The sequence below is a fragment of the Podarcis vaucheri genome (assembly GCF_965113315.1).
Source record: "Podarcis vaucheri genome assembly, chromosome: W".
Lineage (NCBI taxonomy): Eukaryota > Metazoa > Chordata > Lepidosauria > Squamata > Lacertidae > Podarcis > Podarcis vaucheri.
Window position 1 is genome coordinate 26926565 of NC_138757.1, and position 17653 is coordinate 26944217.

General features: G+C 42.6%; 1 protein-coding gene and 1 long non-coding RNA gene across 7 annotated transcripts in view; one reads left to right on the forward strand and one right to left on the reverse strand.

Annotated features, from left to right (window-relative positions):
* LOC309523367 (far upstream element-binding protein 3-like) overlaps positions 1–17653 on the reverse strand; it is a 388935-nt gene that overhangs the window by 18065 nt on the left and 353217 nt on the right. The gene's annotated exons all lie outside the window — the stretch shown is intronic.
* Positions 1664–2245, forward strand: LOC309523383. The gene is made up of 2 exons (XR_014215336.1): positions 1664–1955; positions 2157–2245. It is a non-coding gene; the product is annotated as an uncharacterized lncRNA (long non-coding RNA).

Here is a 17653-nt window from a genome sequence, read left to right on the forward strand (position 1 = left end):
CAGGAGACAAAGTAAAGTACAGGTATAAATATGAAGAAGATCTGCGGAAGGGACATGGAAGAGACTTAAGGGCCTCGGACATAAGATTACCAGGTTAATGAACTAGATGGATGGGATAGAAAGGACTGACAAAACCCGGGACCAGGAGGAAGAGACGTTGTATGAAGATTGGAAGAAAGTTTTCTAAAAAAATTATTTAGGATTGTTCTGTAAAATTAATGAGTATTAGAAAAATGTTGGAACGAAATTATTTGGCTTTAGCAGAAATGATAAAAAGAACTATGCAATAATATGTTATGGTTATGAGAAATTGGTATAAATAAGATTTAAGTTTTAAGTTTTAGGGTTTTTTATAGTAAGATAAGGTTAAAATAGATTAAGGTAATTTAATGACAGAATATTATGAAAAATGGGAAGGATTTGCTGTGATAATTAATAACTAGAATACAAAAAAGGGAGATGTGAGGAGGTCGATGAAATAAGGTAATGACAGTTAAGGATTTGAGAATATTGGATCTGTTTTTAAATTTTTGTGGTTTACTTTTGTTTTTTGATTTTGATGTGTTATGTGTTTTTGTTTTTGTTTTGCTTTTTGCTTTTGATTTTTATTGTTTGATTGCTGTTTGTTTTTCCCTTGTTTTTTTCTTCTTCTCTGTTTCTTTGTTTTTTCTGTAATTTTAAAATGCTTAATAAATATCTTTAAAAAAAAAAGACAGTGTGGCCTGGAATTTTCTGGTCCACACTGTGGAACGTTTGAAACTTGGGAACAAAATTTCGAATGGTATTAAAGCGATATATGAAAACCAGAAAGCTAAGCTAATACTTAACAATGAAATAACTGAAGAATTCCAAATTGAAAGAGGCACCAGACAAGGATGCCCTCTATCCCCACTTTTGTTTATTATGACGCTGGAAACACTCCTAATAGCGATAAGAAAGGACCCAAAAATCAAGGGGATTAGTCTAGGTAACAGACAATATAAAGTCAAAGCGTTTGCAAACGATGTAATCATTACTACAGAAAACCCAGAAGAAAGTATACCAGAAGCACTAAAGAAATTGTTTGAATATGGAGGAGTATCAGGCTTTAAGTTAAATAAAGAAAAATCTAAATTACTAACGAAAAATATGGGGGTAAAGGAACAGGAAGAACTGGAAAGAGTAACAGGCCTTAAAATTACCACAAAAGTTAAGTATTTGGGGATCTGGATCACAAATAAAAATACCAATTTGTACAAGGATAACTATGTGAAGAAGTGGAAGGAAATAAAAGGACATCTAAATAAATGGAATAAATTGAACTTGTCCTTATGGGAAAGGATATCCTTGATAAAAATGTCAGTTCTACCAAAAATGCTCTTCCTTTTCCAGACGATCCCAATAATTATCAGGACAAAATGTTTTAAAGGTTGGCAAAGGGATCTTTCTAATTTTATCTGGCAAGGTAAGAAACCAAGAGTAAGGTTCAAAGTTCTGATGGAGCCTAGAGAAAGGGGCAGGTCCACAGTCCCAAACCTCAAGCTGCATTTTGAGGCTGCATGCATGACATGGCTGAAAGATTGGATGTTACTGACAGATACCAAAATCTTGGACCTGGAGGGCTGGGACAAAGTTTTCGGGTGGCATGGCTACCTGGGTCACGATAAAATAAAAGCACATTCACTAACCATTTGGTGAGAAAGGCCCTATTCGAAGTCTGGGAAAGAAATAAAACAATAGTAACAGCCAAAACTCCCTGGTGGCTATCACCTATAGAGTCATCAGCCTTGCATAGAAGCAATATGAAAGATAGCTGGCTAACATATAGGGAACTCGTAGAAGAGATAAAAGATTGTCCAACAGTAAAGAAATTTGAAGAATTAAAAGAGTGGGGAGTGAATTGGTTAGAATATTTCCAATTAAAAACAATATTTGAGAAGCATAGTAAGCTTAAGGGGTTTGATAAAAAAATCTTGGTATGGGAAAAAGAAATTTTATATAACAACCAACAGACTCTCAATAATATATAAACTGTTACAAAATGGGAAAGTAGAAAAGGAGGGAAAAGGAGACGCTATTAAAAAATGGGAACAAGATCTGGGCCACCCAATTGAATATAATGAATGGGAAAGACTATGGACAAAAAATATAAATTTTACAGCATGTTACCTAATAAGAGAGAACTATATGAAAATGTATCACAGGTGGTACCTGGCACCAGAAAGCCTTGCAAAAATGAATAAAACATATAATAAGTGCTGGAGATGCAAGATACAAAAAGGAACCTTCTACCATATGTGGTGGACATGCCCCGAAATTGGGAAATTTTGGAGCATGATCCACAAAGAAATAAAGAAAATGTTAAGAATATCATATAGTAAAAGGCCAGAGGCATTCCTTTTAGGTATTTTAAATGACAATATTCCAAAAGACAAAATTAATTTTTTCTTATACGCAACGTCTGCAGCAAGAATCCTGGTGGCTAAGTACTGGAAAGGGAATCAGTTACCCACTAGGGGAGAGTGGCTATGTAAACTCTCAGAATACTTAGAATTAGCCAAATTGACAGACATAATAAGACAAAAACCAAAAAGTGAAGTAAAAAAAGAATGGGAGTGCCTAAATGAATACCTCAAAAGTCAAGGTTCAAGGGCAGAAATCTGGCTGAGTCTGGAATAACCTTGTGAAGTGAAAGGATATGAAAGTAGGATTTATATCTAGATGTTAGGATAGAGATGATAAAGAAAACAGGAAAACAGGAAGACACAATGAGAGATAAAGGAGGTGCTGTGGGATTGGTGGAAGTCAATGTCTTGTTGTTGTTTTAGCGTTTTTAATGTTAACTTGTAAGATATGGATTTGTTTTTGTTTGTTTTTTTTAAAGTTTTTGAATGTTGATTTTTGTGTGTTGTGTATGTTGTGTGGAAAATACTAATAAAATTCATTTTTTAAAAAGGGGGGGGGAGAAAAAGAGCAAGGCCTTACCACGTATTTGAGTAAGATTCTAGCAGGTCGGATGGGGGAGGGGCAAGCGGGGATGCACAAATTAATTGAAAACATTTACCGAGTCAGGACAAGAGCACCCAGAGAAAGCAGCCTGCAGACGTCTTGGTAACTTTTGTCACAAAGAGTTAAGGATGCAGACCCTCTTCAAAAAAATTATGAAGAGGGTCTGCAGGTTGAGGGTAAAAAAGTGGACATTTTCCGGGAAATTCCCTTTAAATTAAGAGTTAGGAGACAGAGGTACAAGATCTTGAGAATAGCCCTTAGAAAAATTGACATAAGATACAAATGGGAATTTCCTGAACCTATAGAAAGAAAAGATACAGGCTGGTGACGGAGAGTCAGGTCCATTAGTTTCTGGAAAAACATGGCAGGGATCCTGAATTTAGAGACGGGACAAAAGAACTGAAAAGCCCCCTGGAACAGCAAAAGGAGGCACTGGAACACTTGGAGGGAGCAGTGGGTGGAAAAACAAATTCTTTAAACAAACATGACAATGGCAAATCTTAAAGTACTAAGTTGGAATGTGAATGAATTGAATAACAAAGGAAAGAGAATCAGGATTGAACATGTAATTCTTCCTCTTGAGGTGCCACGGAAGATGGCCGACAATACCATCTCTCAAGCTCCCACGAGGCAATTTAGAGGCTGAGATGGGAGTAATCAGCCTCCCAAATTCTTCCCGGTGTAAGGGAAGATGCAGTCTCATCCGCGGATGCCCAATAAACCACCCCCAAGTTCATAACCTGGAAGTGCAAAATGAGAAAAAACAAGCAGCATTGATGTTTATAGATGCAGAAAAAGCATTTGATAATGTTTCTTGGGACTTCATGAAAAAAGTTCTTGAAGAAATGGAATTTGGAGTAAAATTTAATAGGGGAATACAAGCTATTTATTCAGAACAGAATGCAAAGTTGATTATTAACCAAATCAATGTAAAATACAAAAAGGAACTAGACAAGGATGTCCATTATCACCGCTTTTGTTCATTCTGGTCCTGGAGGTTCTGGCAAGGAATATTAGAATGGATAAAGAAGTAGCAGGAATAAGAATAAAGAAAAATGAACATAAATTGAAAGCTTTCGCGGACGATTTGGTTATTACTGTAGAAGACCCAAAGAATTCTCTCCCGAGAGTAAAAGAAAAAATTCAAAAGTTTGGACAAGTGGTAGGTTTTAAACTTAATAAAAACCAAACCAAACTGTTAGTTAAAAAATTTAAAGAATCAGAAAAGAAAGAACTATCTATAGATACAGAAATCCACAAAAAGGTAAAATATTTAGGAATATGGTTGATGACAAAGAATCTTAATATTTATAAAGACAATTATGAAAAAAAATGGAATGAAATAAAAAGGAATTTGGGAATAGGATGAATCTCTGTTTTTAGGACGAATTGTTGCAATAAAAATGAATGTATTGCCAAAAATGCTGTTTTTCAGACAGTACCAATAAAAATAAAAATAATAATAATGCTTGCTTCAAAAAATGGCAGCAAGATATTTCAAAATTTAACTGGAATGGGAAAAGGCCAAGAATAAAGTATAAAATACTTACATATTTAAAAGAGAGAGCAGGCTTTTCTCTTCCAGATTTTAAAATTTACTATGAAGCAGCATGCCTTACTTGGATTTGGGATTGGATTAAATTGGAAAAAGAGGAGGCAATAGTTAGAAGGACACGATAACAGATTTGATTGGCATTCTGTCAGGTGGTGGTGTGGTTGCTCGAGAGCAAACAGGCAAGACTCTGACCTGTCTTTTCCAAGCTTTATTCTTAGTGCAAACTATTTACAGTGAAGAGTGTCGCAAGTTCATGTCTGGCTCAGTCGCTAGCAAAATCTGGGAGTGGCCGGTCCTTGTACCTCCCCCAGCATAACAGTCGCATGACCCCCAGCCTTCTCCTCCCCTCTCTGCACCGAAACCTACTGTGCAGAGTGGGCGCTGGCAAAGGGGTACTTCCCTCCCCTCCGCTTTGCTCAGGCTCGGTGTTGAGGCTCTCCCTAGCATCTCCTGGTCCCTGCACCTCCTCCCCACTGGAGGAGGAACTGCTTCGCAAGATCTTCAGAGGTTCCCTATAACACAACTGCCCTTCCACCTCTCGCCTCTGAGCTGATGGCAGTTCCCTGACAGATTCATACCTGTGGTATGGAAAAGTAAAAGTACATAAAGGATTCCACAATTACATACGGTGGTGCCCCGCAAGACGAATGCCTCGCAAGACAAAAAACTCACTAGACAAAAGAGTTTTCCGTTTTTTGAGTCGTTCCGCAAGACGAATTTCCCTATGGGCTTGCTTCGCAAGACGAAACGTCTTGCGAGTTCTTGCGAGTTTGTTTCCTTTTTCTTAAAGCCTTTAAGCCGCTAATAGCCGCTAAGCCGCTAATACCCATGCTTTGCAAGACGAAAAAACCGCAAGACGAAGAGACTCGCGGAACGGATTAATTTCGTCTTGCGAGGCACCACTGTAATTAGAAAGTCCCTGATAAGGGTATGGGGAAAATACAAAGAATTACTGGAATCCAAAACTCCGTGGTGGTTGTCACCTATCGAAGCATTATCACTTAAAACGTTAACAATGAAAGGGATATGGCCAACATATAGAGATTTATTAGTAGAACAAGAAGGAAAGTGGAAATTGAAAGATTATGATTAGATAAAGGAACACCTTCGGAGTTGGTTGCATTATAGGCAATTAAATGAAATCTTCGACGAAGATAATAAGAGAGGATTCACTTACACAGTTTCCAAATTCCAAAAGGATATAATTGATGATAATTCTAAATTGTTAAAGAAGGCGTATAATATTCTGTTGGAATGGGAACCTAAAGATGAGGAAGTTAAAGCAGTAATGATCAAGTGGGCACAGGACATAGGTCATAACATACAATTTGAGGATTGACTAAGGCTTTGGAAAGTGAACTTGAAATTTACGGATTGTATATTGTTGAAAGAGAATTATATGAAAATGATGGTGGTACATTACACCATTAAAACTGGCCAAAATGTATAAAACAGAACAGAAGAACTGTTGGAGATTTAAAGAAGAAGGTACATTTTATCACATGTGGTGGGATTGTAAGATTATTCTAAAAAATTGGGAAATGATATATAATGAATTGAAAAAAATGTTCAAAATAACCTTTGTGGAAAAAACAGAAGCCTTTTTGTTAGGTATTCTAGGACAAGAAATGCCAAAGAAAAATTGGACATTATTCATGAACGCTACTACGGCAGCAAGAATTCTAATAGCACAAAATTGGAAGACTGGAGAAACACCATCTACAGAACAATGGCAAGAAAAATTGATGAACTATGCAGAACTGGCAAAGTTAATGGACAAACTGCGTGAGAAGGACAATAGTGACTTTGGAAAAGAATGGGAACCCTTTACAACATACTTGCAGAAACAACAACAAAACCATGGACCCGTTGACAGGATTTATTTAAATTAATTTTTATTGAAGTTTTCATCTCTACAAAATAACAGAAAGAAAGGTTTACACATATGTACATGTTAGTAGCACAAAGTATCCCCCCACCTCACCCCCCATTGGTTCAACATAACTCAAAATGTGAGTTAAAATCTGACTTCCTTCCATCGTTGCTTAACCTTAATTCTATAGCTTATCTTTACAGTTGTGTTGTTATATTGTATTTGACAAATATTCTGATTTTACTTGCATTTTTAACCTTTCCCCCTTACAAACTTTGTTCTTTACATATCAATATTTCTGTACCGGAGCAGTGTTTTTTCATATATTCATTCACGCAACTCCATTCTTTTATTAAATTTTGATTTGTTTGACCTTGATAGCTGCCATCATTTTGGCCAATTCAAGAAATTCAGTAAGTTTGATTTGCCAATCTATTATTGTGGGTATTTTGTCTCCCTTCCGGTTCTTTGCTATAAGAACTCTTGCGGCAGCGGATGCGTATAAGAATATCCTTTTCTTATTTATGGGGATGTCATTTGTTATTAATCCCAGAAGATACGCTTCTGGTTTCTTGTTGAATTATTTTTTTTAAATCTTTATTATCTCTTAATGAACTTTATTCCAAAAGGTTTTTTATCACGCTACACCCTCACCACATATGATACATTGTTCCTGTTTCGCTGTAGCATCTCCAGCACGCATTGGTTTTTTGCTTATAAAATTTTGCCGATTTCTCGGGGGTTAGATACCAGCAGTAGATCATTTTCATTAAGTTCTCCCTTATTGTGTAGCATGCTGTGAATTTGATGTCAATTTTCCACAGCTGTTCCCATTGTTCTAACATTATGTTATGTCCAAGGTCCTGAGCCCCCTTTATCATAACATCCTTTACCATCTCATCCTTGAGTTCCCATTCCAAAAGTAGGTCGTGCATCCTAGATAGGGTCTTTTTATTAATTTGTAGTAATTCCTTTTGTAATAATGACTCCTTTTCTCCAAAACCAATCTTCTTATCTTGATTGAATATATGCACTATTTGGTGATATTGAATCCAACTGTTACAGAACTGTTTGATTTATTCATATGGTTTTATCTTTAATTGGCCCTGTTCTATTTTTATCAGTTGCTGGTAGGTTACCCAATTTGTATCCATATTCTTCTTTTTTACCGATATTGTCTCCACTGGGGATACCCACCAGGATATCTTAGGCTCTAATAATCTGTGCTACCTGTCCCAGACCTTATATAATGAGTTTCTAACTATATGATTTAAAGAATCCTTACGCAATGCCACTTTGTTGTAATTAAGTAGGCATGCCAGCCAAACCTCGTATTCCAGCCTTCTAGGTCTAGAATGTCTGCCTTTTTCAATGTTATCCAGCCTTTTAACCAGTTGAGGCATGCTGCCTCATAATAAATCTTCAGATCAGGAAGACCAAAGCCCCCTCTTTCTTTTTCTCAGTTAATAATTTATACTTGATACGAGGTTTTTTCCCTTGCCATAAGAATTTTACTATGTCTTTCCTCCATATGTTGAAACAGTCCATTTTGCTTATTATTGGTATCGTTTGGAAAAGAAACAATGATTTTGGTAATATACTCATTTTTATGGCTGATATTCTGCCCCACAGAGATAAATTTAATCTTGACCAAATTTCCATATTTTTTTCACCTCTCTCCAGGTTTTATTATAATTATCTTCGAATAAGCTTATGTTTTCCATCATCATTTGTATTCCTAGGTATTTTACTTTCTTTGCTATTTGTATCCCAGTCTTGTCCTCAAGTTCCTTTTCCTCCCGATCACTCATGTTTTTTACCATTAATTTTGTTTTTTCTTTATTCAGCTTGTAGCCCGAGACCTTGCCAAAGTCTCAGTTTACCCAATAGTTTTGCAATACTTTCCTTTGGATTCTCTACCATTAATATCAAATCATCCACAAATGCCCGTAGTTTGTATGATCTGTTACCCAAATTTATTCCTTTAATATCCTGGTCCAGTTTTATCTCTTGATTTAGCACTTCCAGTACTAATATGAAAAGTAATGGGGAAAGAGGGCATCCCTGCCTGGTCCCCCTTTCAATATCAAAATATTCGGTCATTTCCCCATTAATTATTAAATTTGCTGTTTGCCCCTTATATATCGCTTTTAACCCTTTTATAAATTGTTCTCCCATGCCCATTTTTTCTATAACTTTTTCTATGAATTTCCACGATACATTGTCGAACGCTTTTTCAGCATCTATAAATATAAAGGCCACTTTTTTATTCGGTCTCAGCTCCAGATATTCTATTACATTTATTACTATTCTTATGTTATTTCTGATTTTCCTCTCTGGTAAAAACCCCGCTTGCTCTTCATTAATGTAGTCTTTTAAAACCAGTATGTCTGCGTAGATTTTATAATCAATATTAAGTAGTGAAATCGGTCGATAATTATTGATGTTCCCTTTGTTTTGTCCTTGTTTAGGTATCACTACAAATGTGCGCTTGTTGCCAAGTATCTGGTGTTTTTCCTTCTTCCATTATCTTGTTTATTAGTGTCTTCATCGGTAGTGCTAATGAATCTTCTCGAGCTGGCATGTGATGCTACAAGAACTTCCTGCTACAAGAAACTTTTTTCTTTTTTCTTTCTCCCCCCCCTTCCTTTGCCATCTGTTTTAGTTCTTTATAGTCCATTGTTTCATGATTATATTTAAGTTTTGCTTGTTTACTGTTAGATGCTTGATTGTTGTTCTCCTGCTATTTGTGGAATGTCTTGTGGTTTATTTTCCGATTTAATTAATTGGTTAGTCTAATATTATAATAGAAGGTTGACAAATAATATAATAGTTTCATATAATCAGAGAGGTAGCTGATGATTAGCTGGTTTGTCCTACTCGACTATTAGAGTTTATCGAGTTGTTGCTATTATAAGCAGAATAACTAGGCTGGGAAAGAGTAACACCAATGCCATCAATGGAGGATAGTATGAGGCTTGGGATTGCTACCGTGGAGGGGTGAGGGAGGTATGGCGGTGGGGGCAGATTTTATAGGTGAAGGGGATTGAGATACGGATATGCTCATACCCCTTCCAATCTGTGCCCCATCTCTAGGGACGACGGTAGGGTGAGCAAGGATTACTCACCTCCGTCACTGGTGTTGTGCAATGCCAGCTCTATAGGCAGAAAAACTGCCACCCTGTGAGATTTCTTTACCTCACAGGGGGTCGACCTGGCTTGTGCGACGGAGACCTGGGTGCGCGAAGAGGAAACAGTTACCTTACAAGAGATGGCACCCCCGGGTTTCTCTGTCCTCCACCAGTCACGGACTGTGGGCCGGGGGGGGGAGGGGTGGCATTATTAATCCGGGAACATTGTCCTTTCAGGGCTCTACCATCGCCATAGATCCCCGGCATTGAATGTGTTGGCCTAGTGTGGGGCTCCGAGGAGAGCTTGGCTGTCTGCCTGGTGTACCAGCCATCTAGCACACCAGCAGCCACCCTGTAAGGCCTACTGGAGGCAGTGGCCGGCTGGGCCTTGGAGTTCCCTAACCTATTGGTATTGGGGGACTTCAACATCCATGCTGATGCCACTCCCTCCTCACAGGCTCTGGACCTGGTGTCTTCCATGGCGACACTAGGGCTCTCCCAGTTTGTTTCGGGCCCCACACATCAAGCAGGTCACACGCTGGATTTGATCTTTGGTGCAGGCATAGATGTGATCATGTTTCCTTCGATGAAGGTGCCATAGTCTGATCACTACGCTCTGAAAGCCAGGATTGACTTTCCACCCCCACCCTGCTTAGGTGGCGAGCCAATTTGGGCTCGCTCGCAGAGGCTGATGGACCCTGATAGATTCCGTCAAGCTTTGCGGGACCTTGCTCCCCCTGGCGACTCATTGACTGAGCTTGTTGAGGGCTGGAATATCCAGCTCCTGACAGCCATCGATGAGATCGCACCTAAGCGCCCTCTGCGACCCCGCAGAAACCGGGCTCCCTGTTTTAACGAGGAGCTCCGGAAAATGAAGCGGGGCCTCAGACGGCTAGAGCGAGTATGGCAGGGTGCCCGCGACAGAGCTTCAATAACATCTTATAGGGTTTTTATGAAAACCTATGAGATGGCAGTGAAGGCCGCTAAGAAGTCTTACTTCTCGGCCTCCATTGCATCCGCTAGCTCTTGCCTGGTGCAATTATTTAGTATAATTATGTCTTTAACGTCCCTGGAGGGACAGCCAAATTTAAATAACAATTTGACACACAGCTGTGAGGCATTTGCGAGCTTTTTTGCGGAGAATGTCCTGTTGCTCCGCCGTGACCTCCCTGCCAATTTGGATACAATAACAGAACTGGAAGCCCCTTGACTGTCCTCGGGTCCAGTGTTGTTGTTGTTTAGTCGTTTAGTCGTGTCTGACTCTTTGTGACCCCATGGACTAGAGCACGCCAGGCACTTCTGTCTTGCACTGCCTCCCGCAGTTTAGTCAAACTCATGCTGGTAGCTTCGAGAACACTATCCAACCATCTCGTCCTCTGTCGTCCCCTTCTCCTTGTGCCCTCCATCTTTCACAACATCAGGGTCTTTTCCAACGAGTCTTCTCTTCTCATGAGGTGGCCAAAGTATTGGAGCCTCAGCTTCAGGATCTGTCCTTCCAGTGAGCACTCAGGGCTGATTTCCTTAAGAATGGATAGGTTTGATCTTCTTGCAGTCCATGGGACTCTCAAGAGTCTCCTCCAGCACCATAATTCAAAAGCATCAATTCTTCGGCGATCAGCCTTTTTTATGGTTCAGCTCTCACTTCCATACATCACTACTGGGAAAACCATACCTCGGGTCCAGTATTGGACCACACTGACTCGATATCCCCAGCCAATGTGGACAGACTCCTCTGAGCTGGAAAGCCCACCACCTGTCCTCTTGACCCGTGCCCATCCTGGCTGATTAGAGCGTATCCAGACAAGGTGCGCCCCCCGGGATATAATCCATTTGTCCCTTGGCACTGGGATATTCCCAGAGTAATTGAAGGAGGCAGTGGTGTGCCTGCTCTTAAAGAAAACATCATTAGATCCTTTAGGTCTACCCAATTACCGCCCGGTTTTGAATCTTCTGTTCCTGGGTAAGGTGATTGAGAGAGTGGTTGCTGAACAGCTTGGTGGGTTTCTGGATGAAACATCGGCTCTGGATCCATTCCAATCCGGCTTCTGATTTGGTCATGGGACCAAGACGGCTCTGGTCGCCCTAACAAATGATCTCAGTAGGCAGCTGCATCGAGGCGGGTCGAGGCTGCTGATTCTTTTAGACCTGTCAGCAGCCTTCGACATGGTCGATCACGAACTCCTGGACCACCGCCTCGTCGATGTGGGGATCCAGGGCACAGTCCTTCAATGGCTGCGCTCATTTCTCTCTGGTCGGGGACAGAGGGTAGCGTTTGGGGGAAACTGTCCTCGCACCACTCCTTGGTGTGTGGAGTGCCGCAGGGTGCGATACTCTCCCCGATGCTTTTCAACATCTTTATAGGCCCCCTTGCCCAGCTTGTCCGGAATTTTGGGCTGGGCTGGGCTGCCATCAGTATGCTGATGACACCCAACTCTATCTGTTGACGGATGGCCATCCTGACTCGGCCCCAGACACACTGATCAGATGTTTGGAAGCTGTGGCTGGATGGTTACGTGGGAGCCGGTTGAAGATAAATCCTTTGAAGACAGTGGTCCTTTGGCTGGGTCTGGGCGATATGGGATTTGGGGGGGCAACTCCCATCTCTTGTGGGGGCGCAATTAGTGCCAGCACCATCCGTTAAAAGAGTTTGGGTGTAATCTTCGATACCTCCCTTTCCATGGAGGCGCAGATTGCAGCTATAACAAAGGCGGCATTTTTCATCTCCGCTAAGCTAAGCAGTTGGCTCCTTACCTCTCTCGCCCTGACCTAGCCACTGTGATCCATGCGACGGTCAGCTCCAGACTGGATTATTGTAACTCACTCTACGTGGGGCTGCCCTCATTGAAACTGTTGGTTTCTATTTCCCTCATTGAGCAGCAGCTGCATGTCACAAGACATTGTTTGCATTCCAGTCAGAGTTACTGTTGGGTTCCCACGGGAATGGGAGACTGGATGTGACGTACACTGGTTTCCTGTTTTTCAGTGTTCTCTCGGTTTCTTTGTGTCGAGAAGAGTTGCTTCTCTGCTCTCACAGAGGCAGGATGCATGTTTGTATGCTCTCAGCATAGCTTGTAAATAAACTTCAGCATGTAGCACATTACCTGATTATCCTTTCGTTGCGAGACTACGCTCTGCTTGGGCTCAAGATAAAACGAGTCTGTATCAGCTCCAGATGGGCCGGAGCTAATCAAAAACTCACATTTTTGGTTCCGGGCCCAGAAAAACGGAATCAGACTGACTAATGGCTGCCGGCAGAGGAACAGAGGGACGGATCGGTGTTATCTGCTCTGCGCGTCAAGATGATTGATGAGAGGTATGTGCTCTTGCCCCGGGAAGCCTGCCAGCTCCTAATTAATGGCTTTAAGGCTGGACTTTGAACTTTTTAAGCCGTTTGCCACGGCAGAGGCTCAGGGGCTCGGCAGAGGCTGGAGAAACAAAAGTGCTTTTGAAAGTGCTTTTGGAATGAAGCTGCTGTAAACACAGACGCAGCTTGATTAAAGCAGAAGAGATGGCTAATGCAAGGCTAGCAGAAGCTTTTGGGATTCCAAAGCTTGATAAAAAGAATTTCGTGGAATGGGTGTTGTACGCAGAGGCTCTTCTGCGAAAAGAGGGTCTGTTTAATGTTATTACAGACACCCCCCCAGCTCCGATGACGGATGAATGGGCAGCTAAGGATTCCAAATCAAGGGGAACACTTACATTGCTGGTATCCCCAGAAGAGCTATGCCTATTGCGTGATAAGGCCTCAGCCAGAGAGATTTGGGACACTTTAAGAGATGCTCATTTGAGAACAGAGGCTGGTGCTTCTTTGTTCTACTATGCCAAGCTGCATGATATGGCTCTTGCTGAAGGTGCAGATGTGCGTGCTCATCTGATGGAGATGCAGAATCTGAGACATGAGCTGCAACAGAGAGGACTCACCTTTCCAGAGGCTGTGTATTCCTTCATGATACTACATTCTTTGGGTTCAAGTTGGGAGTCCGTTGCCACTCAGACTGCTATTCTGCCAACTGCTCAGATCACGGTAGAGCATGTTACTGCTGTGATTCAGAATGAAGCTGACCGCCGAGGTGCTAGCTGCATTGGTAAGGGGGAGTCTTCACAGACGTCATCCCAGAATGCAGTGGAACCACTAGATGGCGCCAAAGCTTTGAAGGCAGTGAAATGCTACTCGTGTGGACGTCTAGGCCACGTGAAGAGGGAATGCAGATATCCCAAGGCCAAGACAGAGCAGTGCAGCGAAAGCTCAACGCGTGGAAAAGGCAAAGGCAAAGGTCTGGTGTGCAGGACAACGCAGCACAAGGCAATGGTCTCACGCTTCACTCCAAAGGTTGCAAAGATCCAGAAGACGTCTAGATCGTTCTTCGTAATTGATTCAGGAGCCACGCACCACATATGCAACAACAAGCGACTGTTCGTGTCTTTTACACCGCAGGAAGTTGCAATTCACCAGGCAGATGACCACACGATCTCCAGTCAAGGCTACGGAACTGTTGTTCTTCACAGTTTGGACTTATACATGATGTTCTCTACGTTCCAGATGCTGCACACAATCTACTCAGCGTTGCGCAGCTGAATGAACGGAACATTGACGTTTCTTTCAAGAACAAGCGCACCATCAGAAAGAAAAACGATTATGTATTGCATGCTGAATATGTTGATTGTTTGTTTGTTTTGTATTTTGATGATGTTGTGCAGGATGAAACTTGTTGCATTGCAGGTTCTAACAAAAGGTTTTGCATGCAGGATGTATTCATGATTTTCACAGGAAATTTGGTCATTTACATTTTGAGGCAGTATCAAAAATGCCTGCCTTGGTTGAAGGTATGACTATTAAACCCTGCAGGTACCACATGAAGTGCAAGGCATGCGCAGCAAACAAGGTGAAAATGGCTGCAAAAGGTAAGGTGTCTAGTAGACAAGCTACAGAACCATACCAGGTAATGCATGCTGATTTAGTTGGTCCACTATCGCCCTCTTTGGGTGGAAACAGGTACTTTATGGTTCTCATTGATGCATTTTCCAGGTATATTTATGTGTACAATCTCAAGCAGAAATCAGAGGCATTTCCTAGGTTTAAGGAATTCTGTGCTTGGTTGGAAAATGTGCATGGTAAGAAGATAAAAACTCTTTTCACTGATCGCGGGGGGGAGTTCACTTCTCAGCAGTTTGAAGCTTTTCTGACTGAGAAAGGAATTCAGCATGATTTGTCTAGTCCTCGCTCGCCATGGCAGAACGGACTTTGTGAGAGAGCAAATCAGACATTGCTTCAAGGGTTGAAAACCTTGCTGCATGATGCCAATCTTCCAGAGAGTTATTGATCCAAATCTCTCTCCTGTTTTGTTTACAGTTACAATTGCAGATTATCATCATCGATTGGTTGTACCCCCTATGAAAAGATGTTTGGCAAGAAGCCATACATCAAACACATGATAATTTTTGGTTCTGACATGTGGGTTCATACACCACAAAGCTCCAAGTTAGGCAAGCGTGGATTGCATGGTATCTTTCTAGGGTATCAGAAAGGTTCTTACAGAGTAATGATGACTGACTCTAAGACAATTAGGCTCATAAGAAGTGTTGAGTACAATGCCAAGTGGGGGGAGAATGTGGGAATTTTCCAATGTTATCCTGATGACAGTGATGAGACTGAGGATAGACAACAGCAACAGCAGCAGCAACAGCCACAGCTGCCGCAACCACCCACACCCACTGATCAAGGTCCTGATCCTGAATCAGAGATTGAATCGGATGATTCAGAGGATTTCAAGAGTGCGAAAGCCTCTATGCGACCCTCTGAAGGCTCTGATCAAGAATTGGAGGAACCATTGTTTACCATTGACCACTTTTCTCCTAAAAAGGAAGAGGAGAGTGATGAAGACTTACGGCTAATTTGCAGGTCACAAAGAGCCACTAAAGGCAGACCTCCAAAGAGATTTGCTGATGAATTTGCTAAAACAGCAGTGGCAGCTGTTAAAAGCTCCAAGAAGGTATTTGAACCTTCAAGCTTCCAAGAAATCCAGGACTTGGATTGAAAGGATGCTGAGCCATGGTTAAATGCCATGAAGGCTGAGCTTGATTCCTTAGAGAGGAACAAAACATGGGAGCTAGTTCCAGTAGTTCTAGGAATGAAACTGCTTGGAAGCAAATGGGTCTTCAAAGCGAAGACTGATCAAAATGGCAAGATAGTCAGACACAAAGCCAGATTGGTAGCCAGAGGTTTTTCACAGGTACCAGGTGAAGACTATCACGAGACCTACTCACCCACCGTGAGGTATGAGAGCATTAGGCTTATGCTCAAGCTTGCTGCAGAAGAGAATATTCATGTTTCTCACCACGATGTGAATACAGCATTTTTGTACGGATCTCTAGGTGAATCACTTTATATGCTTCCACCTGATGGCGTACAGGTAAAACAGGGTTTTGTTTGTTCTCTGAAGAAGTCTTATTATGGTCTCAAACAAAGTGCACGGTGCTGGCACACAAAACTCACTGAAGTATTGTTTTCTCTAGGTTTTGAGCAAGGCAAAGCTGATTGATGTGTATTTGTCAAAGAGGAAGGGCAAAAGAAGCTGTATTGCTTGTTTTATGTTGATGATATTTTGTTCTTTTGGAAGGATGTCACACTGTACAATAACGCCCTAGCTCAACTGAAAGAGCACTTTGACATGAAAGATCTTGGTGAGGTAAACAACTACCTATTTCTAGAAATAGAGAGAGATCAAGATGGTAACATTCTAGTACACCAGTCACAGAAAATTGCTGATGTGTTAAGCAAACTAAACCTGATGGATGCTGTCAGGGTTGCTTCCAGATCCTAGCTCACAGAGGATCACGCTAGCCAGCGATCATTAAATAAAAGTCTTTATTGAGTTACAGTCTGTATCCTCAAGCTGCTGCGTGCAACGCTACGTCTTATGCTTAGATCGGCGAAGCTCCGTCTGAGTCTCCGCCCCTTGTGCACCAACTTAATATCCTAGCCCTGCTCCACCTTTTCCGCCTGACAGTTCTCCTCTGGGTCCCTCTGCCCCCCGGGGTCTCTTCCTTCCGGGATTCTTCTGACGCTGACCCCCCGGACCCTTCTGTCTCCTTGCGCCGGGCTTTAGGACCTGGCTCCCTTTCCGGGCTGCCTACTGCGCCACCTTCCTGTGCATTTGAACTTGGCGCGCGCGCCCAACCTTCCACTTTCCGTCTAACCGTCTCTTCGCTCCCCGATGGAGGTGTGGCCACTCCTGACTCGTGCCCTCCCTCCTGTTGTGAGCTGCCAGCGCTTGATCCCTGGCGCCCTTCCTCCTCCCTGCTCTCTGGCGGTGACGCTGGTCCCGATTTCCAACTGCTCCCCTCTGAGTCCCCTCTGGCTCTATCTTCCTGGGGTGTCCCCCTAGTCTCCCCCCTTGCCCTGGCCACTGGTGCTCCTTTTTGTGAATCTTCTGATTCACTGGAAAGACTCGGAGATCTCGGGTCGTCGTCATCACTCATCTTTTCTTCTGCCTCCTCCCCCTCGCTCTCTGTTTCCTCCCTTGCCCTCGCCTCTGCTCCTGAACCCCTGACATCCATCCCCCCCCTCGAAGCCCCCTCTTCCCCCCTCCCCGCCTTCCGGTGTGGGAGCTGGGTGCTGCCGTGTCAAGGGGACGAATGTCGGGTACAGTTCGCTTCCCGTGGCGGGCCTCCATCTGAAGTCTTCCGGTTCTTCCTCCCTGCTCTCGTCGACGACGGTCACCTCTGCTTCCATCTCTGTGCCGCCGTGCTCGAAACCCTGGTCGTCCCCGAAAACGTCCATGTCCGTCTCTCCCTCGCTTCCTTCTGGAGGCGTTGCTCGTCCTGGACCCTCCAGCCACTTTCTGCGCCACTGCTCCTCTGGTCGATCATCCCACCAATACGAGGGTTCTGAAGCAGATCCCGAGGGCGACCCCTCCGGGGAACTGGCGTCTCGTGTCGGTTCCTCATCCGAGTCGAACCCCCGGAACGTGCTGGCTGAAAGCGTGGGCGTGAAAAGCCAGTCGTCGAAAAAGTCCGCTGGCATTGGCCTATGTGGGAAGAGGGCATGAAACTCTTCCTTGAGCAGAGGTTCGTCTAAAGCGTAGCCCGGCACCCAGCTGTTGGCAC